Raw genomic sequence first — 27922 nt, forward strand, 5'->3', positions numbered from 1 at the left:
TAAGCCTGTTTTAGAACAAAACATCAGGTTTTTACTCATTAAACTGCTTTCCAACCTCTTCATCACACATTCCCACATGAAGAGAGCAGGTGACACAACTCTAATTGGCAGATGAGATACGTCGACATAACATGGCCACTTGATTAATTCACTAGAATGAAGCGCAACTGACAGGCAGCTGAGAAAATAATTAATGCAGTTGAAGACTGAATTACAGTAGCTATTATCCTGGACTGTGATACCTCTAGGTCAGCACGCAATGAATTAGCAGAGCAACAGAGGAAGAACACTGCGGATTAAATTTGAAAACCTGCTTTGAATAACTTCCTTGCTTATAGAATCTTAGAACAGAAACAGAACCATTTCAGCTGGAAGAGACCCTTCAGGCCAACCAAGTTCTGCCATCACATGTTAATAAATCTACCATTAAACCATGTCCTTAAGGAGCCACATCCACATCTCTTACAACACCTCCAGGCATGGTGACTCCACCAGTTCCCTGGGCAGCCTGTCACAACGCCTAATCACCCCTTCTGTGCCCTAACCACCCCTTCTGTGAAGGAATTCTTCAGGATGCCCAATTTAAACCTCCCTAGCACAACCTGAGGCCATTTCCTCTCATCCTGTCATTTCTCACCTTATCCTGCAGTCAAAAAAATCTAAGGGTTCTTAAATACAAAAAGCAAAACAAAAAAAACACCACCTCAGCACATGAAGGATCAAGCACATTTGGAGGATAAAACACCTATTTACATAAGAAAAATAGTTCACTATTTACAAGAGAAAGGCCTTCTTCAGCTCTCTCTCCACCTTAACTGACATTTAAGGCATAAGCCTATTCCACTGCTCCAGTTGCTCCCTAACCACTAAAGCTATAATTCGACTTTAAGAAGCAGAACAAAGAAACGAGGCCCAGTTTGTTTCTCAGTTATGAAAGAACATCCACAAACACTACAAAGGGAGTCAAGTACCTGACCTCCCAAATACATAAAACTACGCTTCCTTCACGTACACACTCTCTGTAATCTCTTAGTTTCCCTTGCCAAGCTCAAAACAAGTACTCGTAATTAAATGCATCTTCTTGTAGATCATTCCTGTATTATACTTCAGGTATAGAATTCTCCACAGAGACTAAACAGACAAGGAAATTTCATTCATTTCTGTTACCAACTGTTTTTCTTAAAAGACAAAATCACTGATATCACTTCGTATCTTTACCAACACCATCTGAACACGGGTAAAGGTGTTCAGTGAAGAAGAATGCACACTTCAGTGCCCTCCCGTCCCAGGGGAAAGCCTCTCCGTATCTCCATCAAGTATGGAGAAAGCCTGAGGAAAACCATCCTCATAATGAGTACATAGAGCCAATGATTGCGTTGTACTCAAAGCAACAATGAAAAACACATTTTCTACAGTAATCGAAAAATATAAAGTCTGGTCCATAATTTGAGTTAATGTCTGCCTGCTCCTTATCTAGCCTTCAAAGACTGTTCTGCCAAGGCATTAGACTCTGCAGTCTGAAGCAGAGGAAGATCAGTGCTGAACTGAAAGTAATTTGCACTTCTCCTTAATGAAGAAATTCAGATTAATTTAGACGAGGGAAGCAAGCAAAGCCTGAACTAAAGTTTCAGCAGCAAGCATAAAAGCAGACTACAACTGCGCTGAAGAGGCAATTCAAGAGGTTGCAACCAGTACACGAGATGAGACGTGATGCTGAGAACAAGAGTCTTGGAGCCAAGAAGGTTAAGAGAACTGCCATGGGTGAGAAAAGAAAGCGGCTAATTAAAGTAGCTTAGCATTAGAGATTGCCCAACTCCACTGGCATTGCTGAACATCTTGTGTATGACTGCAGGAAAAGCTACAATTCAGTTTTCTGTGCTTTAAAATGTGCAGACAATAATTTCTCTTTCCCTCTGCAACTCCATATTTTTTTGTCACATTTGAGACTTCTACCATTTGGTCAACTCTTGTAATCAACAACCAGCTTCAAGCACATTGATGGATGAGAACAACAAATACAAGGAACGCGATATTCCTTAGAGTGCCAGAAAAAAACAAGACATGGCCTGATTCTGACCCACAGAACAAAAAGAGGCACTAAAAGAGATGCTGCAGGGAGAATTGGCAAGTCAAGACAGCACAAAGTTCCTGAACTCATATACCATATAAAACAACTATACTGAACGTTTGTTTCCTCATCCTGTTTCTTCAAAAACAAAAAGACGCTAAATATCGGATATTTAAAGTCTTTCAAAAGCATTATTTTTTTCATGGAAACTGAAGTAATTGGTCACAAGGAGGCAGGGGTGAAAAGGAGAATGCTCAAGATTCAGCTGAGAAAGAGTACTGAATGCCAAATGAACAGCAGGTGAGAGTTTCACAGAGATATGAAACTGCTCAGTGGCTGAACTGTCAGCTGGATAAAGAGATTTCATACCAAAATAAGCTGCACAGTGCTCCACATGACTCCCCTTTTGGAATTGGCATATTGAATATCATGTCACAAAACAACCAGAAAGCACACCGATAAATAACATTTACTATGCAATATGCTTAACGGTGAGATTTGTGTGCTTCAGCTTTTCTATTTTTGTTTCATGAAGAAGTATGTCAGACAAGAAAAGCTAAACAAGTGCAGCACTACAGCAGCCAGCTTGCTGAGGAATTCTCTTCCACAGTGCTCTGAACAGCCAGCATTTTCTTAGGCAGCAAAACCAGGAAGCCATTCATGAAGCGCTGCAATAAAAATACAACAGAGAACTGAGCTTAAAAGAACACCAAAACCTCTTTATTACAACCCAAAAGCTGCATTTAACAATGAGGTGGGGAGACTTGATGTTCATCGCAAACCGTACACACAAATCAAACTACTGCATGCACAGAGCTACATCCTCAGGCATGAGTTACGTGCTATTACACACGTAGATGAGATCAATGGTAAATGCAAGTGCAAATACTACAATTCAACTGCCATCCCTTTGCAAACAGCTTTCTATTATGGGTTACATACCACTACAAGGTGAAATCTGCAACATCGCCTTTTCCTTTTCAGGACTCTTACCACTGGGACTCAGGTTATACCCCCATAATCAGGTTTTAAACTGCCAACAAGAGGCACTTCTGAAGTCACACCTCAGTAAGATACTACGTGCTTACAGTAGTAAAGATAAGCACTTCTAGAAAGCAGGGAGGTGATCCTGGCTAGAACATTCAAGATAGTTCTGGTGGGAGCTGCAACTCCTAAGGGCATGGCAAGCTGCCATCAAGTCGAAGACTTCAGTCCTTGTTCAGCAAGCTAAATCTTCACTATCCTAATTCACCACTGGCTACTTCCTTAAGCTCCAGCTTCCTTATCCCTGGGAAAAGTCATCACCGTAACAAGAATGAATTTTAGATGTCTTAAAACTCAGTCTGTTGGACAAACTGTTAAATCTTGAGCAATCATCTTTCAGGACAGATCAGCACACAGAAAGAAGGCACAATCTCCAAGGTTGGTTCTGTCCACTATCGATTACAATTCTTTCAGCCGTTTCTCATGCAGTCAGCATATGCTTACAGTCGCACTTCTTCAGAGGAACAAAAGTGGAGATTCTCTGGTCATCATGTCTGTGACACGGCTTGCCCCCCCAACATCGGTCACATCTCACTGAGCTCTATTCTGTCACTCCTCTTAATACAAGTGAGGTCCAGCCTCAGATACTAGAGTGTCAAGTAGTATTTCAGGCTGCACATACTGCAACAAAGGTTAGTACAATTTCTTCTTTCTTAACTCATACTAATATTAGAAACTGGAAGCAAAAGTAAGTTTACCGACAAAGATGTTCCAAGAATTAGACAGCATGGAAGTTACCAAAAGAGCAGTTTGCTCTTTCCTTGTCTCTTTCCTTGTTTAAGCAAGAATGGCTGTTCTTGTTGCAGAGAGGGCAGACATCCTAGAAATCTGCACTGAGGTTTTTGAATTATGCCACATAGTTGCCTTTTGTTGTTGGGTTTATTTGCTCTTTAGGAATAAAACTCGTTTACAATTTAGAAATAAAATAAAGCTTCTAATAAGTTTTAAAATAAATTTACAGTTGAAAAAACACAAAATCTGTAACTCTTACTGAGCCCCCAAAAAAGTGATTTAGAAACGGACCACAGGATTTACTAGTTCAAAAGCTCTGCATGAAGACAGTTTCAATACATCGACAATATAAAGCAGATAAGCTTTTACCAAAGCTTTAAAAATCAAAAAAGGTCAAGCAGTTATTTCAAGAAAATGTTTTTTGTTACAAAGATAACAAAAGATGCAATCTACTTTTGTTTTACTTAGGACAGAAAAGCTTTTCCATCAAATTGCAAGCTACACCAATGACAGAAGTTACCCAAAGAGAACAGTGCTGCATGCACAATACCTAAGTTAAGCTCTGAAAAAAGAAACCTGAAGTTGGATGGGAGCTAAAGATCGCAACAGAGCAGTGACCAATTAAGATGATTCAACCTTTCTTCTTCAAAGAGCAGTATTATATTTTTATCTAGGAAGAACACACAAACTTTAGTGTCCCATCCTAACTAGGTCATTTTTTGGTAATATGGAGTGTTTTCTTTTTTAAACCTAGTTTTTACTGAAATAGGGCTCCTTGTTGTTCTATCCATCCTTCCATTCATGTATCAGCCTCTCCAAAAAAAATACAACACAACCAATTGGGAACCAACTGTACAGACGGGTCTCATGAAAATAGGCAGCTCTGTGGGGAACAGAAAGAGAAACTTAATGTAGCATCCCAGCGAGTAAAAGGTTAGGAAAGTGCAACCTCAAACACCGCCTGTGTGGTCTATCAGCTGGTCAGTCTGCATAAGCTATGTCTAAGCCACCTGCTCCCCATTGTCTAGATAAACTGGGTGGTCTTTATCCCCTTTAGTACATGAATGGGAAGGTAGGGTGTTTGAAGGCTTCTTTTTTCCTCTGTAATTACTGAGGAAGGGGGAGAATTGGGTCAAGAAGGGGATCTAGCGCACAGATTTGTAGGAAACCAGACAGCAGACTTCTTCAGTTTCAGTCTTCGCAGAATTTTCTTTTGTAATTTACAGGATACCCTCAGAGAACCAAATAATAGTTTACTTGGAGTGGTATTTCTAGTTCTACAGTCTTCCTAGCCCACGCTTTTCTATCACAAAGTTATTGCTTCAAGTTATCGCACAGAATTACATTAAACGATGAAAAAATTAACTTTGTCTTTCAGCATTTTATAGCTTCTAATAAATTCCTAGTACATACTTATTGAAAAGAACATACCCCTCTTTTACTATCTTTTAGACAGTCTTCAGACTCAGTTTTGCTTCCACTTCTGAATGCAATTATAATATACAGCATACTGCCATAACACGATGACTGGTTAAAACAATAATGCAAGCTGAAAGCAGTATATTGGTGACAACATATTATCAATTTACCCAATGCAACAAATGTCAAAAAAAATTAAAGCTGAGCAGGAAGAGTGCCATGGGTATTTTGACTCCAGAGCTCCTGAGCATGAGCTACCTCCCTGCAGAGGCCTGGTCTCACAGCATCCAGGCACCACCTCGGCCTGCTGTTCAGACCAAAGCCCCACAGTTTTTGAGTCTGGATGGGCACAGAAGAAGAACTGAGAAAATAAAATGTAAATAGTTTGACTCATGCCACAGAAGTATCCAGGCAGTGACCAAAGCAGCACTGGAGCGGCAGGTTTGAAAGCAGAGGCTCATCCATTGATTTTGCCTCGTACCAAGTTCAAAAGTCACTTCCCTCTTCTTGTTTGTACAGGGAAATTAATGATTTTTCCCCTCCATGCGCTTGTTCTGTTTGATGCACTGTTAACTGTCTCTGTACAACACGTACAGTGCTTTGGTGTTTCTAGTGTACGTTTTATGGGGAAGTTCTGAGGGGTACCAGGGAGGACAGGGGAGGGTTGCGGTCACCAACTTCGGGTATAACTTTACACAGTGAAAAACGAGACCATTCCTCATGTTGTTTTTTTTTCATGCGACAGATTCAAATACTAATTCCTATACAAAAATAAAAGCAGCGCTGGCATGTAAAATTTTTTCATGTAGTAAAAAGAACCGTGTATTTTTTAACTGCTTTAACCTTCATCTTACACTTGCATAAGTACCCGCCTTCCTTGCATAAACTAACGAAAACTGACTTTGAACATGACCTTGAGATCACATGCAAAACAGAAAAAAAATCAACAGGGGGTGGGGGGAAAGAATCCCTACTTGGATATAAGCAGGTAGGATACTAGCATCTGAAGGCACACAGGAAAGACTGAGCACTCTCTGCATGAGAAGCTTTGGCCAGTCACAAGCTCTTCACAGACAGTTATTAGGTGCGGTACCCTGGAATCATTCAGCGTGGAAGAGACCTCTGGAGGTTATCTAGCCCAACCTCCTGCTCAGAACAAGGCTGACTTCAAAGACTGGGCTGCTCAAGGCCTTGCCCAGCTGAGTTTTCAAAACCTTGAAGACTGATGATACCGCAGCCTCCCCGAGTGACCTGTTCCAGTGCTCAGAAGTCCTGCTGTGAAGAAGTTATTTTATAGCGATTACAATATGATCTTGTCTAGAGAAAAGGCCTATCCTTATACATGAATGGCTATGCTCTCAAGCAACTAAAGCAGATTTCACCATGTTTAAGGGCTCGATGCACTAAAAATTATTGAACCAGTAACAAAACTGTTTTGGGGTTGAATGGTACAGACTATTCCTTCTTTTCCTAGGTGAACTGGGAAACCGTAAGTATAAAAAAAAAAGATCTGGTATCTTGAAGTACTTGCAAAAGAACAACCATGCATGTCACTTGAACCACAGATATTACAACACTGGGTCTTTCCTGTGTTCCAGTTTGCATTACTGAGTAGCAGAAAGTGAGTGGTAAGTTAGTTTCATATTTTATTCTTTTAACTTTTTAACACTTTCTTTGTCTCCATTTCTTTCAACTACACATTCACGTGAAGTGACTTCCAGCATTAAACAAGACAGTACCCCAATACAACAAGCTCAATTTAGCAACGTACTAGACCGTACTTTCATGGAAACAGTTCTAATATACTCATTACACTGAGCAGTAATTATACCACTATTAAGAGTTGAGAATAGGAGTATTTATAAGTAATAATGTAGTATTCATTCTTTTTGGAATCCAAGAGCCCAGAGACTGACAATTTTAATAACTACTCGACGTTGAGTAGGATAATTAACATCCAGTCTAATATAAACTGCAGCAAGGGGTGGGAGTAACAACTCAAAAAGAGATTTGATTTTAGGTTATTTAAAAAAAAAAAAAAGGCAGCAGAAAAAGTAATTCAGTGTAATTTAGTACTGCTTAAAAAGTCAGTTTTTCTATGTATAACTTAATTTTTTGAAAGTTAACATTTCTTTCCAATCATGACATATGTGATTGCAAAACAACCAAGATTCAGTTTGAGGCAGTAGTAAGAAGTGCTTGTATTCCAACTTGCACTTGCTATCTACAGCTCTTAATAATTACTTCATAATCCCAGTGGGCTACCAAAACACAGTATAAAATCATCTGAAGTACAAGAAATCAAAAGCCTCTTTTAGAAATCAAAGATCTCTTAAGCTTTGAAAGCCTGGTTCACAGGACAACAGATAAGAGACATTCTGTCCAACCTCACCATTCATAGGTCAGAAAAAGAAAACTTACCAGGCTATTGCATGTCATTCATCAAATTAACTCCCAGCTGGGACCCACAGCCCTTTAACAGGTTTTTAGTAGAAGCATGTAAAGAACAGGAAAGATCAAAAGACGACCAGATAACCACAGGACAAAGTGCAGATCTTCCTCTTCTGTTTTGGGGAAGTCCGCAATTGAGATATGCCAACCACACGTCAAGGAAGTGGATCAACACCCTGTATTTTCATAACTTCTGTCTCTGTTTCTAAAGGAAAGACACTCACCTATCACAAGAGACTGAATTCTCTGGGAATGCCATAAAAAATCTGTTTCAAGTTAAAGGTAGTTTCATTTCACAGAACTGTTTTACCTATGCTCTGAAGAGAGCGCCAGCAAAACCTGTTTATATTTGCATCATGAATACTCCGTCTTTATGGAAATCTGTTTTATGGAAATCTATTTTCATCAGTCCAGAGTTCCTCCATTTCAGAGCAAGTCTAACGTTTCTTCTACCTTTATTGTACAGCATAGAAGTCATTCCTCCAAATCTTACAAGTAGTAATGAAAAATCAGATGTATCCAGGTGAAAAGATGTATGCCACTTCCCAGTTACGCCGATTATGAGGAGGAAAGAGTAGATTTGAACTACTCATGACAAATCCTAACAAGGATCAATAAGGATTAAAGCGGATGCCCTGTGCAAATCACTTTGGCTGAAGCACATAGTCCTGGAAAAAGATGTCTCATTTCCAAGTGACCTAAAAAGTCATTTTTCCTACTGAGGTATGACTTCAAGAAAGACAAACAAACTGCTGCATGATTTAATCAGAAATGATTTTCAACTACATCAGCTCAAGACACCAACATCTTTTAATCTGACATCACCAAATAAGAATCAAGAAGTCTTGCTGTCTTTTAGTCTTTTTTTAAATAAGCAAACAACAACAAAAAAACACCGTCATTGGATGCTGTTCTCTTCCACTGTTAATCATATAGATCTCCAGTTTCAAGCCTCATTAATACTCTTCAAATCAGAGTCTATCTAGTCTGCTGACTGGCAAGTACATGAAGAATACTCTCTGCATTGCCAGTTTCTGGCAGAATACATCTGTGCTGAGTCTAAATGAAACCATCTTTGAAATCTACGCAGCAGTACTACCTATCTTAAAATCCCTTACCTCATCTTCTGCTGTTGTTTCCAGAAGCAAAGGTGTCAGAGACCAGCAAGTAAATAAATAGAAGTGCTGCAAGAGTCTTATAGTAAATAACTATAAGAAAACTGCTTTTTGTCAAGAATCCTAAAGATATTAGTCAATCTAATTTTAAAATGCAGCTGATGTTTAACAAAATAACATTACCAGCTAATTCTGAACACAGCAGAGTACAGAGCATGCTAGTAAATGAAATAAATGCAACTTCAAGTATAGCTCTGCACTTCTTGAATTCAATGCTGAAATTAAATGCTGTGGAACTAGAAATGGGTGTCCAAGAACACCAAGATGACAGCATCTCATGGACACAAGAAATTCTTTCCAGTCTAACTGAGGTAAGTTTTCTAAGCCTACATCCAAAGCTCAAAAATCCATTCACCTATGTTTTATTCACATAAAACATTTCCCACTCTTCCAATCCAATTGACTACTGCATGCCTATACTATAAAATACAGGTAAGAATTAATCTCTCATTGGAAAAGCCTTAAGTATTAATCAAATTCCAGAACCTAACAATAAATGACATCAGAATATTTAATACTGAATTTCCTGGAAGACATTCATTTAAGCACAGATTGCTCTCTTACTAATCTTAGGTGCACTTTTCCCCATTTTAGGTAACAACCTCAGCTTTGTCTGACATCATTGATTCTTACTCAGGAAGCAAGGGGAGGGAGGGGGGGAGATGTAAGGTCAAAAAGTGGGGAAAAACAAAAACATTGTCCACTTGTTCAATGATACAACCACAGGGTTTATCATCAGTGTTGACATGGCCTACTTCAGTGTTGGCGTTGTATTCTTCATGACCACCATCTTGAATTTTAGGAAAAGAGAGAGGTTTTTGTTGTGAAGATTATTGTAGTAAAGAAAAATCCCAGCAAAATACATTTTAAAATGGAATCTGAAAAGAACATTTATGCTACTATTTCTAGTTATATTGAAGCACACTCCACCTTCTATATCTCTAGTAAAAATGCATTACTGAAGTTCAGTTTTCAAGAGCAAAAAAACACTTGGAAAAAGTCCTAAGTCAGGCCTGTCAGAATCTGAGGTCATAAATTTCTAGAAAGCAATGAGATTCTGTTTAAAGAACTTATATTTTAAAATGTACTCATGTAAGAAGCTGAGTTTTTTTGTAAATGAAGACTCAGACTCACAAAACATGTTTTCCCATCAATGCAAGAAAGAACTAACTTGTTGCTTTCTCTTGCAGTAAACTCAGGCTTTGGGAATGTGCTATTTGAAGGCCAAGTCTATACAGGAGAAAGATACGAGTTCCTTCTGGTGTTATGACAGTGTTTGTTCTACCAGCTGCAAAGTCCTATTAAAAGATTCTTCTGCCTGGAACCTGATGCAATTTCCTACTTTCAACATTCAGATTGCGATTACTTTCGCAAACCATTTGATTATTTTGTGTTGCCTACCTTAACTCTTGTATTTGCTGCCTGCAGGTGTATACTAAATTATCCTGGAGGTTTCAGATCGGTAGATGTTGTTGACATCTTGAGAATAAGCCATCTTTAGAGTATCAGTTTAGACAGGATAACATACCAAGGACAAAAGAAAAAAAACAGGTCCTTTTGAACAATTGTCTCTGGCACTGGATTTTGAGAATTAATAAGAGTTGATGAGGATTTTGTCCTCTTTGATACACTTAAAGTGAAGACTGTAAGACTACTTTACTAATTTTTTTCCCCAGTAAGTTTCACATCACTAGTCCAAAGTGTTATCCACTGTTAGCCAGCCAAAACAAGTTTATAACACAAGAAATAAGCAAACTTGCAAGCATACTTCTGGTAGAAGCATACAGTATTGCTTCTTTGTGTAAGAGATGCATTATAAACTTGCAACTTCCACTTTATCCACAGGACCTTAGAAGGACTTTTGCTAACATGAGGCTGCCAGTTTTAGCCGGAAATTCTTTTTCCAGAAGGCTCCAGCCAGAAGGCTCCTCTGATTAGTATTAATAAAATCATGTTCAACTCCTCCAAATTAATACTGAAAAGAGTAATTGTTTAGTATATCAATGGCAGTCAAATATTTAACTATTTTTTTTTTTTTATTTGTGAAAAAGCAAATCTGAAATCCTCCAGGTGCTGCACCAGAAACTAGAATAGTACTCAGATTCCTTGTAGAATTTATGCTGATAAAGACTATCTGCTTGCATTATAAGGATCCATGCAGGCACAGTCGAGATATTCAAAATGCAAAGAATAGCTTCCAACTGGAGCAAATGCTAAGTTTAAAAGTATGCAAAGGATATTCACTGTTAGACCAAGCAGCTTAAACCCTAAAGGATGCTGCATCAGCAGTGAGTATTCAGAGGATAGACAGCTGTAATTTCCCACTTTTTTTTTGCAAATAACTTGAACCCAAGAATGATGCTTTATTATAGCAGTAGTTTGGATTTTTTTCCCACCAATTCTATTGAATGGCTACCTGATTTTAAGACTTCACACTTTGTTTTTTCCTCCTCTACCACAAAATAAGCACAATAATGCTTACCTTTTATAGCCTGCCTGGCCTGAAGTGTTCTACATCAGCAGAAAGTATTATTTTCAGAATCTTCTTCAACTAAGATTTAAGAGTCACTAGTCTAAATCCTCCTCGAAGACTTTTAAAAGTCTCCTCTCCAATACTGTCCAATAAAACTGCAGCCCAGTGTTTTATATGAAGCAATTTCAGAATCTGGAAACACTAACACCAGATATATCATAGACAAATAGCTAGAATTCAGGGCACGAGCATCTCTATACATAAGGAGAATTACCACCATACCACTATAAAGCCTTCCATGAAGAGCCCTTTCTTCTAATGGCTTTACATTCTTCCAGCAGCTCTTACACTGTTACCTTTAGAAGATCTCAAAGAAGGCATCAAATTTAATCCAATTAAAAACATACAAAAATGCACCTCCTACACTACAGAATAAAGTCCCAAAACAGTTGAAAATTCCAAAACAAGCATCTATGGAGCCAGGCTCAACCCTGCTCCCAGGATCTTTTCCCATCATTAAATAACCTCTACAACATACTAGGTACAAGCTCACAGGCTCCATTACAGATGGGCATCCCACCGTAATTTAGTTCAAGCCTACAGAAGAGGAGCATTTGCTCTCAGGAAATTTTCTGGCAAAATACAACACTTGGATTAAAAAAACAAAGTAGCTCTGAAGCATCTGTTAAGCATGCTTTGCCTTTCCCCTATCCCTCTGCTAACCTTAGAAGCAATTATTTTGAGGCCAAGCAGAGAAAATTCCTAGCATTCCTAGCATCAGTAAATTTTGTAGATAAACCATAAACTTCTTTTTATATCTAATTTTCAAGACAGTTATTCAGGAAAAAAAGTGACAAACCTAGGTATTCACAAGTACGCACCATATATACATAATTTATAAAGTTCTAGCATTTTTTTCTCCTGGGCATTGACTGCACCAGGGTTTTACTAATCACAGCTATCACCAGCACAGCTGTCAGCAAATAACATAAGTGAAGGTTATCCTACTTTGGAACACGGACACACTTTGTTACCAGTCCAAACAGCTACTGTGCCTTGCTGAATTAATGGATTTTGTAGGCACATTTACAGAGGACATAGGGCTAATAACAGCTTTAATTAGGGCAAATACGCAGCATCCAAGTTCAGCTGAAATGAAGCTAATCCCAACTTTCTCTCTACCCATATAAAAATTTTTAAATATTTAACATGTCATCACATAATTTTTACATCTGTAGACGAATCAAAAACGTGGTCAAAACTGAATATAAAAAGCAAATGAGAGCTCACCTTTATTAATACAAACATTTTGTACTGAAATACTATCCTTTACACAGCCCCCTTTTCTCTTATCTGCTGAGTTTTGACCAGTAGCTTCATTCAACTACCAGAGTTTTACTTTGAAGTACAACATTAAAATCTACAACAGATTTTTAGAAACGTATTTTCCTGATGCCTATGGTCCATAACAGCACCAGTGTAATGGAAACTAAATGCTGGACATGGAAATTCAGACCAAAGACATCAAAATGAACACTACTTGCCCTCACAACAGGTTGTATTGCATTTTTGATGTCCACAAGGAGGAAATGCGTACAACTAGATGCTGAAACAAAAACAAGGCAAAAAAAGGAGATTTCCAGTAAAGTTTGAAATGGCACATAAGCAGAAAACTATTCAAGAGTCCTAACAATCTACATCGATCCAGTGAAAAGCCTGCTCAGATACATGTAGAATGCTCTCCCAAGAATATCCTTCTCCTTTGAAGTTTTATCTAATGCTATCCAATTTTTATGCTTGGCAAACAAGGTTTGTCTTAGCAGCCAAAAAAAAAGTTTTATTAAAAACATCACGAAAGAATTTGACACGAATGTGAATTCAGTGTCAAGCTACCCTCGGTCAAGTCACAGGCATTAGAAGATTAAAGGTGAGCCTCCAAACAGATGAAAAATTTATTTTCTTGCAATCTGCTCTTTAGCAGAGGTCCTCTGTGAGAGAAGGTTACAAAACTCTTTTTCATTTAAATGCCACAGCAGTATCACTGCTGCTATCAGAATGGCAGAATGGTTGAAATCCTTGCTAGTTCTCGCCCTCTTCCCAGCCCAGCCTTTGCTCCTAACTCTCTGCCTCTGCTAACCTCTTCACTAGCTATCCTAAATACACAGCTAAACTGCACATCACTCTGGAAATCACATACTCCTCATGTAAGTTCCACATGAAAGACAACTGAAGATACTGCAACATTAAAAGGCAACTTGTTAATTTTAAAAGCTCCTGGAACAGCTTCCTTGATGAAATTTCAATCCCTTTCTTCATACATTAACATCCTCTCCCTTCTCTCAGATTTGGAGCAGGCTCTTTGATTGCTTACATCTCCTTTGTTTTATTTGAATCTTATTTGATCTGCAGCTTCAGGTGAGAGCAGGAAAAAAAAAAAAAAAATTTCTCAATGCTCAGAAAGGGTTCTCTTTACTCTTGCCAGTAAGAACAGCTTTGCTAGTCTGCCACATTTCTTTCTTTAGGGTAAAGAAAAAAAGTTAGTTACATCACCTTCATTCAAAAATGCTGTATAGGTTTTTCAGCATCTATAAAGTCAGTCTAATGAAGTTGAGTAACAAACTAACATAACAAGGTTTATAAAGAACATAGATAAAGACCAGTATAGGTAACATACAAATGCACGATTTTTAAACTGTTCTTTTCCTCTCCACTATCACTCACAGCAGGTTTTTCAACAAAACATGCTCAAATGACAACAAAACATGCTAAAAGGACATGCACAAAGTTTTTTTTCCTGCCCTCACACATGTACAAGCTTATCCACCCTGATGTGTTAGTTTTCATCACAGACGTAAAAAACACACAAACACTTCAAAGTCATGCAGTTTTCTTGTTAACAGTGACTTCCATTTGGAAACGTTATTCTGGAAAAGCAGCTAAGTGTTTTACAGAGCATTTCTTCAAAAATGATTCACCCTATAACAGTATTCAAACCTGTATTAGACGAAAGCAACCTGTTTGGGGGCAAACTTGTTTGATCTTAACATTTTTACAGGCGCAGACAAAGAGGAAGAGTCTGAAAGCATTATTAATGGAAGTGTCCATCAAACTCTATGTCCATTCCTAAAAGCTGGCAGTCGAGGTCAGACAACAAATGCCCCAGTGCTTACACAACCAATACGGTAATGTGAAGCCCCCAGAGCTCTCATGCTACAAGGACAACACTTCATGACCGTGTTGTAGAAACCTCACTTAACCATTTACACTACACACAATCAAACCACACTTGTGCAACACTTTCAATTTCTCAGTTGTTGGCAGTGAAGCTTGCAGCCACCTACCACAAAGCCTAACAGTGTCAGCAAAGTCTGAGAAGCCCGACCAGCTATTCCGTGGTGCCAGCACAACGATGTTCCCAGATGACGCTACGCAGGGTGGCACCGAGGGCCCAGCTCGGCAGCGTGTTCCCAGCTCTCATCCTGCAAAGATGGATCAACCTCAGCAGTTACACAGAAGGGGTTACAGAAACGTAGACAGTCACAAAAATCACCCATCTGCCACTCCACGTGCTGGGCTCTCATTCTTGTAACCACAACTAACGTAAGGAACTTTGCACCATGAGACCAAGGGCACATTTATTTAGTTGGAAGTGCCACAGGCTTTCAGAGCTATTAAATGAGCCCTTTTCTGATCTTTGTCACATACTTCAATTCACCTTTGGTCCTCAGGAGGCGGAAAGGCAAGGCTACCACTTCTAACAGAACAACAGCCATGATGCACCCTTGGACCAGAATCCTATTAATTAAGGCTAATGAGTGGTTTCAGACTCTGGAAAAAGAAATTTATTGACCAACGAAAGCCCAGTCTGCCCCATTCTAGCAACAGAGCTGGAAAAACAGCCCAGTTCTAAAATCCATACCAACGAACTCTTACTCACATGAAAAGATTTACAGTCTTACACTTCCCCCACCAAACTAGTACACACACCCCAAATCAGTCTATAATGCTTACAGATGTCACACATTTCAGTACTGATTTTTTTTTTTTTTTATATATTAACTCAGCAAAAAATGCAAGTTTTAAAGCTCTTTCAAGCTCCCACCCAGAATTTAGACACCAATTACAATTGCCCTGGTCACTATCCATTTACATTCTCAGCTATAAAGCTTAATTTAGCGCAGCGATTTCTGAGCTTCCAGCCCCTCCTTTCTCTCCCTGCACATAATTCCTTCCAATTCAGAGAATTTAGGAGCCTCCACATTTTCCTTCTTACTAAATGAGTGCACTCCACAGCTAAATAGCAGCATTATGACAATGCTATAACCTTAAATTTCTTACATTAAAAAAATAAATCATCCAAAGACAAGAACAAGACAGAAAGGACTGATTTTTAGTTGTTAAGATTAACATAAAGAGGACAAGCATTCTCAAAATGCTGTTCTTGAAGATAAATTTTTCGTTGCTACATTGGAACATCAGAGTTAAAACACGCCCCAAAAAATCTTTAAATTCATCTTAATTAAAAGAACTGTTCATCAGCTTGAGTATACTAGATAATCCAGGGAATTTATTACAGTGAATTTCAATGAGTTGCAAGCAATAAGGTAATCAAAACTTTTACTCTCCAGCAGAACGTAGCCATTGTTGCATGCTACAACATGCAGAAGTTACTTCCATTAACCTTCAAATGTTAGGCAACAAAAAGTACCTTACCTTGCTCTCCACTGTCTGAGCACAGAGGATTAGAAACAAAGCATTAGGCAGAAACTGCAAGCAGTTTGTATCACAGAACAAACAAACCACTGCATCACCAAACGTAATGGCTGGCTGCCATGGCATGCACGCACGAGGGACACAATGAAGACTTATCCACATCCTTCTTTGCAAGCAATCTCTGAACCTGGAACCCGAAGGCATCCATGCATTACCTCCCGCTCCCAAACGCGGACCTCAGTAACACAACACTGCAAGGAGCCACCACAGCTTGATTTTCCCTCCTAGCAATTTCCTCCTTGCCAGTGACTGCACTGCAGTCTTTCTGATGGCTACGCAAAATGCAGGCAGGGGAGGACTGAAAGAGCCCAGGAAAGAAACAGTCACAGTAAAGTTTGCTCAAATCATCTCCTGCCACGTCAGATGTGGGCTTAAGGGAATTAACTGCAGAGTTTGGTGGGATCTCCAGGATTTTCTCTACTGTCCCTCTCACGTTCCTGCATCTCTTTTTTTCCTCTCCTTTTAATTCAGTAATTTGAGTTTTACTTTGTAGCAAACTTAGAGGGAATTAGGGGAAAAAAGGTAAATAAGAAAAAACATTTTAAATAAACATTTTAGTGACTTCACTATTTATAGTCATATTAAAACTATCTTTTATGTCCATCACCACTCATATTTTAAGGTGTTAAAAATAAAGCAGTCTTTTAATGTTTTGAAGGTGATAGGGTTTTCTTGGGAGAGGAGGAGGAAGGAAGAGAGTTGTTTAGTTTGTGGCTTTTTGGTGTTGTTTTGGTTTTTTTTTGCTTATGCTGTTTAAATAGGGCAGTCTAGTTAATTAACTATTTTAACACTTGGATGCTTTCCCCATACAATTAAAATTGCCATGATTACACAGCAGCAGCATTTGCAAGACAAATGCCCAGCAGCAGCATTTGTAATTATTTCCCAAGTATTCCACAACAGCAGCTAAAGTATACGTTAGAAAAAAATACTAAAGAAACTTTCAGACTGCCTGAGGTTGAAAGGCACCTCTGGAGCTGATCTCATCCAACCCACCCACCCAAGCAGGGTCACTACTGCAGGCTGCCCAGAACAGTGTCCCACTGGGTTTTGAGTTTCCCCTACAAGAGACTCTCCAACCTCACCTTGGGCAAACCCTCAAGAAGGTTTCCTTGTGTTTAGATGATTTCTTTTTAGTGTTTATTTATTTATGCCCACTGCCTCTTTAGAGGCTAGAGGTCTAATTCATGCTTGTTTTAAAAGATAAGTTTAGTCTATCTTGTTTTTCCCTTCCCCCTCTCTCTTCTTCACTCTTCACAGCTGCATTAAGAGCAGAGGGAGCAGCATGAGAGCCCCAGTACCAATCAGCCAGTGAGCTCATTTGCAACAATAGGCTCATCACTGCTTTTCACCCCTCCTTCCCTCTGCATCCTGCAGAGCAAGGCTCAAGGCCAGATCTTTTAGTCCACAGCAGCCCAGCTGCCTACCATCAGCCAGCTATTATTCCTCGAGATCCATCCACCTCCTCCTTGGGTGAGGATCCTGCCCAGACTTATCTGTTTTGGCATCACCAGAACATCAGGTGGGGCTGAACACATGCTGACAGTGGCACTGAAAGCTCAGCAGCCTCCAGTAACTCTTCAGCACTCCCTGCCTCACCTCCCTACCTTCTGCTGCAGCCCAAGGAGAAAGGGCAGGAGCCAGCATTCAGAGTATGCTATCTGGGGATAAGCAGAAAGGAAACAGGAAAGAATTAGGAGGTGTGTGCATCCTCTTGGCTTCTGGCTCACAGCAGTGAAAAGGTTGCTTGTTTTTAGTGGCAAGCTTCAACAGGGGTTACACTGACCTTTTAAAGAAGGTGGTAATGGGCAACGCAGGTACAGACTCACGGATATAACCAAAATATCTACCTCCCACTCCCCCACCCACAGATGGGAGAAAGATTTACTTTCTCACAGCTGGGCACAAGTGCTTCACTTACTCTTCACAGGGGCTCCTGAGATCCCGTGCACTGACACAGCAGCCTTATTTTTTTTGTTGGATTTTTTTTTCTTGTGGGGTTGTGTTTGTTTTCCTCCTTTTCCAATATGGCTTAGTTAGTAATGGACAATGCGTACTCAAGTTTAGGCTCCCATACAAAGTTTTAGTTATTTTAAGCTTGCATCTACTAAAAAGATTTTATTTATTCAGTGCCAAAAGGTCATCTTCAGTTTAGAATCTCTTCCCTGGCTTGTAGGCCAAACATTAAGTGCCACATAAAAAAAAAATATGATAACAGATTTTGAAGGGGAAAGAACTGTTGGCATTGGAACAGGAAAAAAATAATCAGAATTATTAGAAACTTTCTGCATGACTTGGAGCACTTCTGCACATTTCTATTCCCGTTCATCAAGGAACAGATATAATGCCTCCTTTCTCTCATCTTACCTGGACACCTACCAAGATCCCACCTCTTCACATACTTGTATATGTATTACCTTGTATAATAGGACTTCAGTCTTAAGCTGGGAACTGCCAAAAGTCAAAAAATAACTAGAAATAAGGAACACAAACACATAATTATATCCTGGTAAAGCTGGGGGGGCGGGCCAGCAATATCCCCTTTCCCCTAAAAAGGGAACATAAATGGTAAAGTAAGATTTGTAAATTTTCAGTTTCTGCATTTAGCCTAAAACTATCACTTTAACACTTTTTAACCTGTTTTGCTTTGGGACACTGAGAATGACTTCAAGACAGAGACATGCAGCCTAGCTGCTTTCTGGCTGGGATTCACACACTATCAAGGATGCACACAGCATTTCCTAAGAAATGACATCCAGCATTAAGTCAGATGCTAGGGCCAAGGGAAAAAAAATCTTACAGAAAGATAACAAGCCTGCTTCACAAATTGTTCAAAATCCCCTGTATTTGGGGGGAAAGGTAAAGAGAAAAAAAAGGTTACAACACTATCCAACCATTCCAGCAGGGCATTTCCTGCTGGATTTTCTCCTCTCGCAACTAAGGTATAACGTAGTTTCCCAAATTAGGCAGAGCTGACTAAGGAAGTTGGCTACCATCTGAGTTCTTATCACATTTCTAAACTATTTGTTTTAAAAAAAAAAAAAAAAAAAAAAAAAAGGAAACGAAAATCTTTCCTTCTGGTGTTCAATGAAAGAGAGAGAATAACTTGCTTACCTTGTTTGCAAATGAAACAAAACTGATAAAACAGCCCAGAATTTAACAAACCTCCACATACTATCAAGCAACATAACTCCATCAGGCAGGGAGTGCAGAAGAACTTGCCAAATAGTCCACTGATTGTGTGGAAAACACAAAAGACACTACAAGAGGGCTGGCTTACAGAAACAAGAAAGAAACTTGCTTGAGTTTTGAGCTATCACCCTGATTCATACCTAAAGCAACTCGAAGCACTGAAGCCGATTTGTAAAATTAATACCATCAACTTAAAGATGTGAAAACACAAAGGAGAATAAGGTACTTTACAGTTTCATGCAATGACAGAAATACTACAACTACGCCTCCCGCCAAAAAAAAAGGAAAAAAAAAAGAAAACCACCTCACACAACTGTCACGAGGTTTCTAGATATACACATTACAAAAACAACGTATGCAGCAGAGAAAAAATTTCGCAACCTACCTGTTTACATGAGAAAAATTCGCAACACAAACCGCAGTGATACACAAGACTGCAGTCTGTACTTCCAATGGATTAATATATTGTCTCCCACTGCTGAGAGCTGGTCTTGATTCAGTTAAAGCCTAAGCACTCAGGCTTTCCTGCTGGGAAACAAACAAGTAAAGTCGGTTTCAAGTGTCTCCTATTAATATACAGAAACAATTCTCTCAAGCTTGAAGGCACAAATAAGAAATAGTAGGTTAGAGCTCCATGAAACCACACAAACTACAGCAAATCAGAAAGCTACACTGAGATTTATTAGTCGACTAGGAAATTCATTGCAAAAGTGTATTTACTTCATGGAGGAAGTCACCACTGCCACCACTGAGTGAGTCAAGCTAATCTGCAAGAATGTTTTACATAATGGGAAAATTTTTATTGGCCAGAGGTTCACAGTGTTCTTGAATTTCCAGAAACTGCAGATGTAAAGATACTTCTGTTAACCTGAACCAAAACCAAGAAAAGAAACTATCTGAGATGCATGCTCCATTTCTCAACACGGGTCTAATTTTACTAGCTACTGTACTTGAACCTATTCAGCGTAGGAAAAATTTACACTCAGATAAAAATGGGAGGAAATACGAAGACTGAAAACACAGGTAGTTTTAATATTGCCACCAAACAGTATTAAGACATATTGGCTAGCACATCATGGCCATTTCTAAACTGTGATACTGAGAATTGAACGTAACTTAAGTTACCAGTTTATTCATGTAAAAAAATTACGGCTAGTGAAACAATCGGAATGGATTTACAAGAAAGCACGATACCATCTTAATTCTTCCATTTTCACTTTATGGTGACATAAAAGCTAACAAGAGAGCCAAGAATCCCTACAGACAGTCAGTAACAAACTGAAAGGTCTTTTCTTCTTTTACCAATGAAAACATACTGCAACACAACTACAACATAAAATCCAGGTCACTCAAAACAGAGTAACTGGAATGAAGGAAGCTTTCCTCAGTCTTCCAAGGGCTGAGAACAGCTTGAAAACTATATTTGATGTCAGGAAAGTCAAAAATAAAATCTGAGTAAATTCAATACATTCAATGCTTAAATTTATTCCCTTATTCTGCTAGAAATACAATAAATTTGAAAATTCAGACTGTCTAGATTATCACTTACAGTTTAGTTACTGCTTTTACTTTTTTAATACTAAAGACTACATTTTTTAAATACAACTTTTGCAAAGTTGCAAATTAAGTAAATATTTTGAATTAGTATAATGCTAAAGTATTAGGATTTGAATTAAAGGAGTTGGACTTGATGATCCTTATGGGTCCCTTCCAACTCAGGATATCCTATGATTCTATGAACTCTAAAATATTTCAATTTGCAAAACTAATCAGAAGTTAAATCTGTGTAAAGTCTCAAAAGCACAAAGATTACAGTTGTTTCAGTAGTGAAGAGGCACAACTCTCTTACTGTGGCAGAATAATTCAACTTTACTAACAGGCCACAAAGCATTCAGGAAAGAAGGAATAAAACCACCACACATTCAGCAGCCCAAATTCAGAGTTCAGCATCTTTTGCCAGCTCCTGCATTAGAACTCCACAGTGCAATGTATTAAAAATTGTTCCTACGGTCTTTTTGTAATCGATTTTACTCTTGCAATGAAATTCTTTATGAAGAGTTCTGTCCTTCCAAAGCATCCCACTACATATTAAGACCTCACAACTCTTTCTTCTCACAGATGATTTACTTTACTTACCTATCTGCCAGTAAAAGCCACACTTGAGAAAAGTCCTGAGGAGAAGGACCTGGGGGTGTTGGTTAACAAGAAGCTCAGCATGAGCTGGCAATGTGCACCTGACGCCCAAAAGTCCAGCCATACCCTGGGCTGCTTCAAAAGGCCACCAGGGTGAGGGATGTGATTGTCCCCTCTACTCTGCTTTTGTGAGACCCCACCTAGAGCCCTGCACCCAGCTCTGGGGCCCCAGCACAAGAAGGACATGGGGCTATTAGAATGAGTCCAGAGGAGGGCCATGAGGATGATCAAGGGGCTATGAAGACAGGCTGAGGGAGCTTGGGCTGTTCAGCCTGGAGAAGAGAAGGCTCTGGGAGACCTTGTAACAGCCTTCCAGTACCTAAATGAGGCCTACGGGAAAAAGCTGGGGAAGGACTTTGTCAAGGAGTAAAGTGCTAAGACAAGGGGAATGGTTTTATACTTGAGAAGGATAGATTTAGAATAGATATAAGGAAGAAATTCTTCGAGGGTGGTGAGGCACTGGCACAGGCTGCCCAGAGAAGCTGTGGATGCCTCATCCCTGGAGGTGTTCAAGGCCAGGTTGAATGGATCAACAAAAAAAGTGACTGAAAAAGGCCATCTGAGTCCAGTAACTACATGCTCCTTTCCTAGTTTCAATGTAAAAAAGGGGTCTGCCTCTACTGCAGGATGGAACTGACCTGTAATCAGGCAAAATTGTTGCATATATAAATATACACATAAATATACACACACACAGTGACATAAGCAAAGCAGAAAATAAAAAACATTCCTGTCTGCTATCTGGTGATGAACGCACTCATTCATATGAAGGCCCAAATTCTACCCCCGGAACATACAGGCCAAGACCAGCGACACAGCTGCACTGACCAGGTGAAATGCAACATCTCTGCCATGCAGTGGCCAAAGCAAGCTGTTCGAATGGCTCTGAGGACCCAACGGTGCCCACCAGTTCATGTAGAAAGCTCCTCACCTGCACCTAGCCTGCCAGCTTTCCTGTCAGGCTTAACAGCACCGTGCTTCTGCTGGCTTCATCATCTGTATCCACGTACCAACTACCAGTCCTCCCTCTCCACAAACTGGCAGACTGCACTCCCTGTGTGCCTTATCAAAAAACCACAACCAGAACAATATTGGTTTTGTGGTCTGCCTAAGGTTTTCCACCTAAGGCGATCGCTGCACTTCATACCGTAAGGGTGAGCATTGCTGCTCCTAGGGCGTTACACATCTGGAAGTCATGCTGGAGCGAGCTTAACCTGCTCTTTTGCTAGACAGCCCTACAAAGGTCAGAAGTATCTGAGCTTCTGCCATAAACGAGAGCCATGCCATCAAAGCACCTTTCCTTTATTCTGATAGGGATACAGTGCTACAGAGGGTTCAGTAAGTCTGGTCAAACAACACATTTCCATGTGCTTTAGGGAGAGGCCTCAAGTACAGCAGTCCAGAACTGCACAGTGAGAGCACACAGTACTAGCAGACTAAACAAGGGGCAAAGGATGAATTAAAAAATTCAATCCTTGCAGCAGCAAGCATGCATTCCAGCCCATGATGTAATCCTCTACTGAAAGGAAGAACAGAGAGGATGGAGGCAAACAGAACACCACCACACAACTGAAAGACTCCTTTTTTTTTTTTTTTCCTGTATTAGAGACTTCTGTCCTTCCAAAGCATTCCACTTGTGGACAGAATAAGAGGATAACAGAAAAGCCCCCTATATCACTATTTTAAAACAGTGAAGAGTTCTCTACTTACAAACTGACTGCCCAGACCTTATACCTCCAATCCAGCTATTCCCAAGTTAGAATTGGAGACAACTCTGAAGCCTCCTGTGCAACCACCAGAAGCAGTTATGTCTTGGCAAATTCCAGGCAATGTTATTACTGATTTAAGACATGTAACATTCCACGATCTCTTTTCCCCTATGCATTTTTGCCAAGCTCAGTATTGACAGGAAGTTAGTTTTAATCGACTGAAATAATCCTGAGAAGTCAGCCTGGCTTCAATTCTCATCCTGCCTGTTTGTCCAAAGTTGGTTAATTTTGGCTGTCTTCTTAACTCGTTCTGCCGCAATCATGGCAAAGCTGTGACACTGTCACGATGAGGACTGACCATTCTGAGTATCCGCAGGAAGAATGACCCAGTCACCACTTAGTCTCATCCTGGCTATTGAGAATGGATGAATATTCTACATTAGCCTAGAATAACAGGAGCCACACTAATTTACAGCCATTATATGTTAACCTCTTTATTCGAGCACCGAACATCTCAATAAGCAGGGAGGTTTAATTAGAGGCCGTAGAAGAGTCTCTCAGACATGCAAACATTGAAGGCTTCTTAAAAACATTTTTATTTACAGAAGGAATAGTAGAGATCAGAGGAACAAAGAGACAACACCAGTTTAAGGAGAGTCATCACAAGGGCTCAGGGAGCTCTTCCAGGACAATCAGGCCATACAGACACATGTGAATTATTAAACACTCTCTAAATACTTTTGCTCCTATTGTTCTTATTGTATGTAATATTTAGCAATAGGCTCTGACGCCTGAGCCCTAGTGACTAATTACAGCCATTAGGATACTGCTACATCTTTATTTGGCCTTCCCATCTTTCCCTTTGCATTTGCTATACTTGTGGTAGTTAAAAAAAAAAAAGGACTTAAAAAACAGCTCCTTCATTTTACAGTTCACTTCACAGCTTTATATAACAAAACTCATGTTCACTGATCATTTAAACATTGCCCATGGTATAAAGTGAGTTCTAGCACGCTGCAGCTCTGGGTCTACTCTACAAACGGGGAAAAGATGCAATTTCATTTCACTGCTAGTAATGGCATCAGGACTGACACGTTGCAGTTAGTCTAACTTCAGATTCAGGCATCTCATTTAAGATGAGGCTGTAGGACAAGTACTTCGAAGCTCAATGACATCTTGATTTGGATTCAGTATTGAAATTCGGAAGATCAAGAGAAATTGAGGCTGCACCCTGGCTGCAAGAAAATTGTAGGCTATATGAAAACTTAAGAGCAGTCAGCTACCCAAAGCCAACAACCAAGCCCAATCAAGACCTGTTCGTTTTGAATTGGAATTCTGTTCTCCAAAATACTTGCAGGTATTCCTGGTTTGGTATCCATCTTGGAATGTAATAGGTTTATTCCCTATTATTCAATCCTTTAAGTCACTGTTGAAAATTATAACCATCCCATAGACGCTTAGGCAATACATCCCAGGATGATCACAGCTACCAGCATATTTCCTCTCTCTTCTCCAATCCATTCCATACTAGTCCTGCAGCTGTCCTTTTTAAAATGGGATGGTTCTCCCCAGTCCCCCTACATCCTTAATCATGACACAGAAAGAACTGCAATAGAAATACTACGGAGAAGTTTCATATAACCCTTAGGATCATTCTGCTATCTTGCAGATGTTTACAAACAAAACATTTTTTCTATTTTTCTCTGGTAAATAAAATTATATTACACAGTTTCACACCACTCTTGTTACTTGTTACAGAAGTCACAAAATCAAATATGGAAAACATCTGGAATTGCATTTACCCTCCAGGAATTACCATAAATATGCTGAAGAGTTAATAGCTAATTGGGTTATGCATTGTAATATTTCATTCTTACATAGAAGAAAGCAGCATTAATTACTTCATTTCTCTTGGCATCAACTGTTGTTACTTTTTCCTTCATATTGACTATTAGAACAATATCCTCTTAACTGCTCAAGACCGCATGAAAGAATAACAAGAACATATTTTTATCTCCCTCATTAGTTTGATATTGTTCTTTGCCTCAAACACTCCAATTTTTTTCCCTACATGCCCGTGCCATTCTGTCTTGCTCATCTTTAACGCTGTCCCCTAATTTCATACAGTTTCTTCTTGGATTTCAGATCATTAGCAGTGTACTGATTTAGCCAAAGCAGTCTGTTGCTATGTGTCAGTGCAAAAGAAGTACAAATTAGTAATTCACACTTACCTGCTCTTTAAGGAACAACTTCACTGAATTCCTTAGTCTTAGTCATGCTTCCCAAGGCATCTTACCTACAAGTTTTCTGAATTCTAGCTAATCTGTCATACATCATAATCTTTTAACTGTCCTTAAAGGGTTGTTATTATGAGCAAGCTGCACGTTACTTTTAGCAAACTGGTAAGGTAATTATGGCAAAGTTCTCGTTCTCAACAGCTTGTCCGTTTTCCCAGTTACCTCATAACTGGGAACTTTTCCTGTTTGAGTTTTCCCCCAAATGGATCGTTAAGATCAGAAGAGAGAACCATCCCTCTGCCTTATTACTCCAACTTGCTAGATTTTGGGGAATTAACAGCACCTTGTAGTCACACCTTCTAAACCCAGTTAAGGTCAGAAAGTGAACCAAGAATCTGCAAGCTGCTCACTTACTTCTCTTGAAGCTAGAAAATTACATATGAAATCCACTGGCTGCTCCTTACCAGCTTTAAAAGGCTGTTAAACTCCAGCCAAGTCTGTTACATTAGGCTTCCTGTTGCTGAGTACAAAATTATTTAAAATTTCCAACCCCTAGAGGTAGAGTTTTTAAGCCATTTCTGCTAGCCAGCTTTCATGAATGCTTTTCAATAAAAACCTTCCCAAAAGAAAAAAAATCTGTTTCTTAAAAAAGATTTCATCTATATTTCTTGCTAAGTGTTATTTCATGCTATGAAACTCTTTTGCTGACTAGTCACAATCACCTGCACTTGTTAAATCATACTAAAAATACTTCTACCTGTAATGGGAAAAGAGCTGTGACTTCATGAACCCAACCTAGAATCACAGAGTGGTTTGGGTTGGAAGAGACCTTAAGGATCAGCTAGTTCTAGCCCAAAATCAACTTCTATTTCTCTTATCCAACACCAGTTCTAAAAACTGGTTATTTTTCTACTTGCAGCCTTCATGGCACAGAAGAATTCAATGACCTCAGCAACCCAGCCTCACCATCTTTGAAGGAGTCCTAACAGCATGGATACACTTGATAGTGCACATTTTCAATTAATATATATGAAGAGTTAGGTGTCCAATCATGGGAGTTTGGTGCAATTTTAGATGCTCTAAAGCACCCAAGATGTACAGGACTGGCAGATACATGCTTGGACATATGGAGCACAGTCTTGGAGCAGTAACTTGAGACTGTCTGGGATAACCTACAGCATTTAAGATGGTACCATGTGCCTACATGTAGGCACCATTTCTGTTCCTGTATTTTTTTTTCTAAACTAGCTAGTCAGCCATGGTTCAGGCAAATGAATGCTATCACTACACATTTAATTAGCAGTGTTTTGTTTCAACTTAAAAAAGAAATGCAGGTGGACAGGGAACAGCAAGAAGACAGGAACTCAAATTCACCAGGGTGTTAATGCTGCAGTGGTCAATCTAATTCACTTGGGGATTTTAAAATCAAGTATTTCTTGACACTGAATTTCTTTAATACTGTAGCATCCCCATCCACATGATAGCAGTGTATGAAGGTAACACAGAGTCGTCATTTAAACAGATGAGGGATACAACAAAAGAGGCAGCTGCTAGAATTGAAATCATCCATGCGAAAAGCATATGCTTTACTTCTGCCATATCTCCTTCCCATGGAGACAGCCTGTCTTTTCAGCATCTTACCTATTCATTTCAAACTGAAAAAAAAAAAAACATCTTTGCAAGTATCACTGCCTTTGGAAAGTATTTTATTAAAAAGCAGTCCTTTAAAAAAAGTGTAAAAACAGTTCTAGGCAGAAACCCGTTTCTATTAGGTACCTAAATATTTCAATACCAGCAGCACCATCTAATGGAGAGCTCACCAATTTTTTCCCCCTTAACATGACAAACGTTTTGGAGATGATAACAACTGATATTTTAACACATAGCCTATCTAATACTCTGCAGAAACTGATTAGCTACAAGAGAAGACGAACCATTTCTCCATGAACAGTCAGACAGCCCTTTTTCACAGATATGACATAAGTACAACAGGGAGTTTGCTTAATCAGGAGATAAGATTTTAGTTTAAGTATTTGAATATGGAATTGTGGAAAAAAGCAATGCCAGTTTAAAAACACCTTAAGAATGTTTAAGCTTTCTCTCCAAAAGAGAAAAAGAGATGCCAGTGCCTCTGAAGTCTAAGGAATACGGACAACCCTGGATCTTAACCATAGTAACCCAAGTCACTACCTGCACCTGCTCAAAATGAAGCTGAGCACTCCAAGACATCCTGAAGGTTGCTCTTTTGCTACAGGAGATGGGCAGCAGATCAAGAAAAAGCATCACTAAAGCATGTAGCACAATAGATAGCGGGAACTGCCAATAGTCATCTCATTAACATTTTCTCATGAAAACATGACAGGAAAGTATATAGTTACAGATGTAATTGACCTATACGAACTTTTTTCCTCACCTCATTTCACCTTCCTTGTTCTTTGGATGGTTTGTTAAATCAC

At 39.3% G+C, this 27922-nt stretch overlaps 1 protein-coding gene across 16 annotated transcripts in view; it reads right to left on the reverse strand.

Moving 5' to 3' along the window:
- TRAF3 (TNF receptor associated factor 3) overlaps window positions 1-27922 on the reverse strand; it is a 71857-nt gene that overhangs the window by 34989 nt on the left and 8946 nt on the right. For 7 of the 16 annotated variants that reach the window (XM_068682696.1, XM_068682700.1, XM_068682708.1 and 4 more), the window contains one exon: window positions 19713-19855. The exons of 3 other annotated variants lie outside the window; for them this stretch is intronic. The gene's annotated coding sequence lies outside the window, so the exon portion shown is untranslated. Of the gene's footprint in view, window positions 1-7684; window positions 7710-14703; window positions 14842-16075; window positions 16096-19712; window positions 19856-27922 lie in introns of those variants that run through there. 6 more of the 16 variants (XM_068682701.1, XM_068682698.1, XM_068682694.1 and 3 more) reach the window with 5 other exon arrangements.

The sequence above is a fragment of the Anas acuta genome, chromosome 5 (genome assembly GCF_963932015.1).
Source record: "Anas acuta chromosome 5, bAnaAcu1.1, whole genome shotgun sequence".
In the NCBI taxonomy this organism is placed as follows: Eukaryota; Metazoa; Chordata; class Aves; order Anseriformes; family Anatidae; genus Anas; species Anas acuta.